Source organism: Lycium barbarum, chromosome 1 (genome assembly GCF_019175385.1).
Source record: "Lycium barbarum isolate Lr01 chromosome 1, ASM1917538v2, whole genome shotgun sequence".
Taxonomy (NCBI): Eukaryota; Viridiplantae; Streptophyta; class Magnoliopsida; order Solanales; family Solanaceae; genus Lycium; species Lycium barbarum.
Genome location: NC_083337.1, coordinates 65,090,046 through 65,098,727, shown reverse-complemented (window position 1 = coordinate 65,098,727; position 8,682 = coordinate 65,090,046). Strand labels below are relative to the sequence as shown.

The 8,682-nt window shown below is 45.1% G+C and overlaps 1 long non-coding RNA gene across 1 annotated transcript; it reads left to right on the top strand.

Moving 5' to 3' along the window:
- The first annotated feature begins 460 nt into the window (after positions 1 to 460).
- Positions 461 to 3,116, top strand: LOC132639473 (uncharacterized). Its single transcript, XR_009582111.1, has 3 exons — positions 461 to 1,041; positions 1,925 to 1,990; positions 2,910 to 3,116. It is a non-coding gene; the product is annotated as an uncharacterized LOC132639473 (long non-coding RNA).
- Positions 3,117 to 8,682: the final 5,566 nt, after the last annotated feature.

Here is an 8,682-nt window from a genome sequence, read left to right as displayed (position 1 = left end):
CAATTAAAATATCATGAATGTTTCCATAGACTCGATGAGGCATATCAAAGACAAACCGATCCAATGAAGTCGGAAGGAATCATAGTAAATGAGTTTCGAGTATCAAAATAATTTATCAGACTTAATGGAATATTTAGAACAACGTTTGTTAGGTAATTAGAATGGTAGTCAAAACGTTTCTTTTAAGAACTATTCGAAAAGAAGACTTAAGTACATTAAGGGCAAAACCGGGAATAGTGGGCCCACCTCGGGACAAGCAAGGCGATGGGTCCAAATTACGCCCTTTAAGCTTATGGGATCACCTATAAAGGTTCTACGGACATTCTGTAGCTTTCCAAGGAGTTTAGAGAAGGTTTGCATAATTTCCAAGAAAACATACCAAAAGAGTTCAATCTTACTGAAAGAAAAAGTGATATTTTCACTTGCGGATTCCGAGGGGCAGTGTTACGTCCCGTATTTTTATACATTGGGACAACCCGGATTAATTATGATAATTTAAGGCCAAGATTTTTCCGGGATTTGAAGTCGGGACTTTTGACCATTTGATTTTAATTTGAGATATAAGTCATGTATGAAATTGATGGCATTGAACACTTAGGGAAAATTGGGACTACAATTCATAAAATTGGAATTAAAATGTTGTGCAAAAAAATAAAAAATAAAAAATAAATTCCTTGGTGGCCATGTAAATGGGAATTGGTCCCACACATTGTGTGGCCAATTTTAATTGGTCCACTCCATGTGTGGGCCAAGGACACTTGGACAACAACTATATGAGCCTAAAGTATGACCAAGTAGTCATCTTTTCCCCATTGCAAGACTTAGAAAAAAAAATCAAGGAGTTGAAGACCACCTTCAACACCCCTCTCGGCTACAAACCAAGAAAAACCAAATCCAAATCAAGCCACCCCAAAATTATTTCCTTGGTATAAATCAACTATTTAGAAGTCCCTAAGTAACGTGGAAGAGTTGTTTGGGTCATCCAACCACTAGTTGTGCCCAATTGCAAACCCTAACTATTGAAGGAAGTGAAGAAGGAAGGTAAGCATTCATTATGTTTTTGTGTTATGAAGGTTATATTCATGTTGTAGTATCTTATAGTGGTTGGAAATCATGAAATATAGTATGATTGGGAGTGGGTCGTGTGATGGGTGTTGTTGTGTTGTGATTGAAATTATGAATTAATGTTTAGTTAGTTGATTGGGATCATTGTAAGGTGAAGAACAATTGAGAATCATCCATATATGTGTATATATAGTGTTGATTGAAATGGGTCACATTATATGACGATGAACGAATGAACGTCGCTTAATGTTTTAATCGCCGTCGCTATGAATCTTATGTTGGAAATGAATGTTTGTTGACTCAAAATGATGTTGTTAATGTGCGGACTGTTTTTGGAGGTTATTGTATATTTATTGTAATTGGTATATTGATGAGATAGCATTGATAGAATGTAATTTGAGGATACAAACCATGATTTGGAAATGAAGAAAATTTTTTTTAAAGGGCTGTCTCGGTTGGGGCTGTTTTCGGCCAGCTTGGAAAAAAAATTCGGGTTGTTGGAAATGTGGTATGAATTGCTTAGAATGCCCTTGAATTTTGTTAGTATGGGTTTGGGTTAATAATCAAATGTACGAACGATATTGTGGCTTTAAAGTAAGCCATGGAATTGAATAATTGGGAAGTTGTCAAATGGCGTAAAAGAGAGCTACCATTATTATTTTGCTTTTCGGATTGGTTGTCAATGTTACTAGGTTGGTTATTGTGGTTGTTGTTGTTGATTTTGAGCGAGTTAAATTCTCGGGGTAGCCTATTTACAGGGGAAATGCTGCCCGGATTTCTGTAGAATTAAGGGCGAAATTGGAATTTAATGCCCAAAAAGTCTTTAGCTAATGTTTGGCATTTTATGGCTTGTTTGTAGACCTTGGGCAGCCCGAATCATAGTTTGGACTTAGCTTGAGTTGGATCATATTGGAGAGCGTTTGAGGTATGTAAAACAACCTTCCTTCTTTTGGCATGCCTTAGTTTCACATAGGCTAGATTAGAGCTTTAAGGGAATTCCAAATTCGAGATCCGAGCATGTTATGATCCATATATATATATTCTTTGGCACTCTTATGTATGTTTTTATGAAATATGAACCATGATGTATTTGAAGTAATTGCTTTCCGAAATTCGCATAGAAAATGTTCGCTTTAAGGAATTTTGTAATCTCTGAATGCCATATTTTTCGCATAGAGGCTCGGATCGCTCCAATAATTTTTATAGGAGTTTGCTTGATGTATAATGGGTATGTTTTTCATAGGCGGACTCAGTTCGGGTCTATACTCGTCCGTGGGTCCCGCGACGCCCTTTATGTAAATTCGACAACTTTGAATCAAAAAGTGATAATTATTATTCCGATTTCAAATATGACTATTTTACTTATCCTTCGGATTTATAATAATGATTTTATGCATATGATTCCTCACTACTCCGCTCGTGCCTACTATGATATCGTTCGCCGGTTCCCGGGCCGGTTCTGTTGTCGTGCGCTTTTTGATATATTCCGGTGTTATGCTGTGTTTATGGTTCACCGTGCTCCTTGCTCGAGGGTCGGGTTCCACTTATGTTTGGCGTTATGCTGTGTTTGGCGTTATGCTGTGTTGTGATGTGTGACGGGGATTCGGAGATTTGAAACTTTCTGGTGTTATGCTGTGTTGTGGCGCCATCGACAGGCGGGCGACCACATTTTCCAGTGCCCTATGCATAATTTATACTTTGGAAATAAACATTTTGATATGTATTATTTTCTATATATCTGATTCGATTATTATTCAGATTTATTTCTGTACCTTCTGCTTTGCATACTCAGTACATATTTCGTACTGACCCCCTTCTCCGGGGGCTGCGTTTCATGCCCGCAGGTACAGACGCACAGCCTGGTGATCCACCTGTTTAGGACACCCTTTCTGCTATTCGGAGTGCTCCTCTCTTTCCGGAGCTTATACTTTTGGTATATATATTTATTAGTGCATTTGTATATATTCGTTCATGGGTACGGCGGGGCCCTGTCCCGTCATATGATTATGTCGGTCTGTTTAGAGGTCTGTGGACATGTTTGTGGGTTAGGGTCTTTTCTGTATGAATGTATGTACATGTCGTTTGGGCGATCACATACGCCGAGGCGGCCGGTCCGCATATGTTGTTTGGGCGACCCTATACGCCGAGGCGGCCGGTCCGCATATGTTTATATATTGCTTGGTTAGCCCTGTGTGGCTTTCGTTGGTATTTTCTGCGTGCAGGGTATATTGGATAGTCCGTAAAACAAAGGAAACTCTGCCGAAATTTTTCTGGAAATTACCTAAATTTGAAATAAAGCCTTGTCGGCTTCCGCCATATACTAGAATGAGTTGATAGAATTTGAGATAATATTTAATAGATGGGTTCGGGTGCCCAGATCGGGCACTAGTCACGGTCTACGGGGTTGGGTCGTGACAGAAGTGGTATCAGAGCCAGGTTTGTCCTCGGAGTGTCCACAGATCGTGTCTAGTAGAGTCTTGTTTATCGGTGTGTTGTGCACCACATCTATAAACAGGAGGCTACAGGACATTTAGGATGTTGTCTTTTCTTCTGATCTTAGATCGTGCGATAGAACTGTGCTATTAGGATGATTCTGTTTTGATCTGTTGTTGTTTTTCTTTCAGTGATGCCTCCGAAAAAGGCGACGGCCGCCCAGAAGAAAAGGGGCGTAGTAGGAGAGACCAGCCGGGCTCAGAAGGGTACTCGGACCCTTGCTCAGATGATGCGTGATATTACGTCCCGGCCAGCCGACTCTGCTACGTCTTCATCGTCAGAGGAGTCTGGAGCAGCTTCACCATTAGCTCCAGGGGCTTCAGCTCCCGCGCCTCCAGCTCCTCAGCAAGGGGCGGAGGACAGGACACTGAGAGAGGCTGTGCAGTTATTGACCACTCTGGTAGCGGGACAGGCTCGCAGACGCGGGCGGAGAGATGATGATGATGACGATAGGCGTGACAGCCTGAGGGTTCGAGAGTTTCTATTATGTGGCCCTCCAGAGTTTTACGGGTCTAAGCCCGACGAGGACCCCCATGACTTTATTCGGGGGATGCGGCGCTCACTAGATTTGGTCAGGGCTTCAGAGACTGAGTCTGTTGAGTTGGCTTCGCATAGACTACGGGATGTTGCTGCTCACTGGTATGAGTCCTGGGAGCTATCCAGGGGTGAGGGTGCTACCCCAGCTACTTGGGGCGAGTTCGTGACTGGTTTCACTCACCACTTTTTGCCCCCAGAGTTACGGCGAGCGCGGGTTGACCGATTTTTGCATCTGCAGCAGAGGGGTCGGAGCGTCCGTGAGTATAATATGGAGTTTGATTCTTTGGCCCGGTATGCACCTGCCATAGTAGCAGATATGGCCGATCGGATGCACAGATACGTGATGGGGTTAGACCGCTATTTGATTGATGGATGTATGGCGGTGGCATTGCAGGCAGACATGGATATTGCCCGACTACAAGCTTATGCCCTGGGTATGGAGGACCGACATAGAGCTGATTATTCTAGCAGAGATCGGGACAGGAGGCCGCCCAAGAGGGCCAGATTCGCAGGTTATTCTGGAGATTCTCGAGGCGGACAGCCTCAGCAGCAGCAGTCAGGCAGACATCCTCCTCCGTCAGGCCGGGGTACACCCCCACAGTTTATCGGCAGGAGATCTGAGGGTGTCGGATATTCAGGGGCAGGCCCGAGCTCCAGGGCTTCAGGTTCACAGTTGAACAGAGGTTCCAGCAGTCAGATGAGGCCACTCAGACCTTTGTGTTCCTACTGTGGGAGACAGCACCCGGGAGAGTGTTTCCGAGCTACGGGTGCATGCTTTGTGTGCGGCCGTCAGGGCCATCAGATGAGAGACTGTCCGGCTAGAGGTGGTACAGGCAGTTCAGCTCAGTCTACCGGGTCAGCCGGTGGTTCATCTTCAGCCTCGGTGGCGATGCGCCCTGCGGGGCGAGGTACTCCAGCACCAGCAGGCCGCGGCAGGGGTCGTGGCGGAGCTTCGGGTTCTAGCGGTCCTTCGAACCGCATTTATGCCTTAGCCAGCAGACAAGACCAGGAGGCTTCGCCTAATGTCGTCACAGGTATATTACTGGTTTTCTCTCGTGATATGTATGCATTGATTGATCCTGGTTCTACATTATCATTTATATCTCCACTCGTTGCTGATAAAATTGGGATAGAATCCGAACCGATAGAGCCTTTTGAGGTAGCTACACCAGTAGGGGATTCTGTTATAGCCAGTCAGATTTATAGAGATTGTTCCGTGATTATCTGTGGCCGCTGCACTAAGGCGGATTTGGTAGAGTTAGATATGATCGAGTTTGACGTGATTATGGGTATGGATTGGCTAGCTTCTTGCTATGCTAATGTTGATTGTCAAAAGAAGATAGTCCGATTCCAATTCCCAGGGGAGCCAGTTATAGAGTGGGCAGGTAATACAGTATCGCCGAGGGGTAAGTTTATTTCATACCTCAAGGCTGAGAAAATGATCAGAAAGGGGTATATTTATCATCTGGTCCGTGTTCATGATTTAGAGGCAGAGGCACCGACTCTTCAGTCAGTCCCAGTGGTTAATGAATTTGTAGATGTATTCCCAGATGAGCTTCCGGGTCTACCTCCCGAACGGGAGATAGAGTTTGCTATTGATCTGTTGCCAGACACTCAGCCTATCTCTATTCCTCCGTACAGAATGGCACCTGCAGAATTAAAAGAATTGAAAGAGCAGCTGAGAGATTTATTGGAGAAGGGTTTCATTCGGCCTAGTGCGTCACCCTGGGGAGCTCCAGTATTATTTGTGAGGAAGAAAGACGGCTCGCTGCGGATGTGCATTGATTATCGGCAGTTGAATAAGGTAACCATCAAGAATAAATATCCCCTCCCCAGGATTGATGATTTGTTTGATCAGCTGCAGGGTGCCAGGTACTTCTCGAAGATAGACCTGCGATCGGGTTACCATCAGGTACGGGTACGAGAGGCTGATATTCCCAAGACAGCATTCAGGACCCGATATGGGCACTATGAGTTCAGAGTTATGTCTTTTGGGCTGACAAATGCCCCAGCAGTATTTATGGACCTGATGAATCGGGTATTCAGACCGTTCTTGGATATGTTTGTGATCGTATTTATCGATGATATTCTGGTTTATTCTCGGTCAGAAGCAGAGCATGCAGACCATTTGAGGACGGTACTTGGCACACTTCGGCACCAGGAATTATATGCTAAATTTTCTAAGTGTGAATTCTGGTTATCTTCAGTGGCATTTCTGGGACATATTATTGGGGCTGATGGCGTCCGGGTGGATACCCAGAAGATCGAGGCCGTAAAGAATTGGCCTAGACCTACGACGCCGACAGAGGTGCGTAGCTTTCTGGGATTGGCTGGTTATTATCGGAGATTCGTGGAGAAGTTTGCTTCCATTTCAGCGCCTTTGACAAGGCTGACTCAGAAGGGAGCTAAGTTTCAGTGGTCAGATGCTTGCGAGCGTAGCTTCCAGTTGCTGAAAGAGAAGTTGACTACGGCTCCAGTCCTGACTCTTCCGGAGGGTCCAGATGGGTATGTGATTTATTGTGATGCCTCTGGTATTGGTTTGGGATGTGTGTTGATGCAGCACGGCAGGGTGATAGCTTATGCTTCCCGGCAGCTCAAAAAACATGAAAAGAATTATCCTACTCACGATTTGGAGCTGGCCGCGGTCATTCATGCTTTGAAGATGTGGAGACATTATTTATATGGGGTTCACGTTGACATTTATACAGATCATAAGAGCCTTCAGTACATCTTTAGGCAAAAGGAGCTGAACTTGCGGCAGCGGAGGTGGTTAGAGTTGCTGAAAGATTATGATGTTGACATTCTCTACCATCCTGGGAAAGCTAATGTTGTGGCGGATGCACTCAGCCGCAAGTCTATGGGCAGCCTAGCAGACGTGCCATCAGAGAGTAAAGAAATGGTTCGCGATATTCATCAGTTGGCTAGTCTTGGAGTTCGCTTGGCTGATTCTGGAGATGTTGGGGTTTCTGTTCGAGGTATTGCTGAGTCCTCTATTACAGAAGATATTAAGCGGCATCAGTATAAGGATCCTATTCTGGCAAAGTACAGAGACGCAGCGCTGGCACAGGAGAAGACTCCGTTTGAGATTTCACCTAATGGAGTGTTATTTCACAGAGGCAGATTGTGTGTACCTGACGTTGCAGGGTTGCGGCGACAGGTTATGGGCGAGGCACATTACGCCCGATATTCTGTTCACCCAGGGTCGACGAAGATGTACCATGATATCAGATGCCTATATTGGTGGGACGGTATGAAAAGAGATATAGCAGAGTTCGTTGCTCAGTGTCCAAATTGCCAGCAGGTTAAGATTGAGCACCAGAAGCCCGGTGGGCTATTGCAGGAGATGGAGATACCGACGTGGAAGTGGGAGATCATTAATATGGACTTTATTACAGGTCTACCTCGCACTCCACGGAGGTATGATTCTATTTGGGTTATTGTTGATCGGCTGACGAAATCAGCCCATTTTCTTCCGGTTCGGACCACCTATTCAGCTGAGGATTATGCCAGGCTTTATGTCAGGGAGGTTGTACGACTTCATGGAGTTCCTGTGTCTGTTATTTCCGATAGAGGTGCCCAGTTTACAGCTAAGTTCTGGAGATCGTTTCAGGAGGGATTGGGGACCCAGGTGAGCCTGAGTACAGCCTTCCATCCCCAGTCCGACGGACAGGCCGAGCGCACTATTCAGACATTGGAAGATATGTTGCGTGCCTGTGCTATTGATTTCAGGGGTAGCTGGGACGATCATTTACCGCTTGTTGAGTTTGCGTATAATAACAGCTACCACTCCAGTATTCAGATGGCACCATATGAGGCTTTGTATGGCAGGAAGTGTAGATCACCGATCGGTTGGTTTGATGTTGGGGAGACTGAGTTGATTGGCCCAGATGTGGTCCAGCAGGCCGTGGATAAGGTGAAACTTATTCGAGAAAGATTGTTGGCAGCCCAGAGCCAACAGAAATCTAATGCCGATAAGCGACGTCGACCGTTAGAGTTTCAGATTGGCGATTGGGTGTTCCTGAAAGTGTCACCGATGAAAGGTGTTATGCGATTTGGCAAGAAAGGAAAGCTCAGTCCCAGATATATTGGGCCTTATCTGATTATTCGCAAAATAGGCAAGGTGGCCTACGAATTGGATTTGCCAGCTGACTTGGGAGCGGTTCACCCGGTATTCCATGTTTCTATGCTTCGTAAATGTATTGGTGACCCTTCCAGAATTTTTCCTTCAGATGAGATACAGGTCACAGAGGAGCTATCTTACGAGGAGCAGCCTATAGTCATATTGGATCGTCAGGTGAGAAAGTTGCGGAATAAAGATGTGGCTTCGGTTAAAGTGCTGTGGCGGAATAATAACCGCGAAGAAATTACCTGGGAGGCTGAGGAGCAGATGAAGGAAAAGTATCCTCACTTATTCCCAGTACCTTCAGGTAATTCAAATTCTTTGTCTGACCATGTTGATTTATGAATGATTTGTATGTGATGGCTATAAAAGCAACTCCCCCGAATTTGAGTAAGATCCGTAGAACTAATCCAACATTCGAGGACGAATGTTCTTACGGGGGGGAGGATGTTACGTCCCGTATTTTT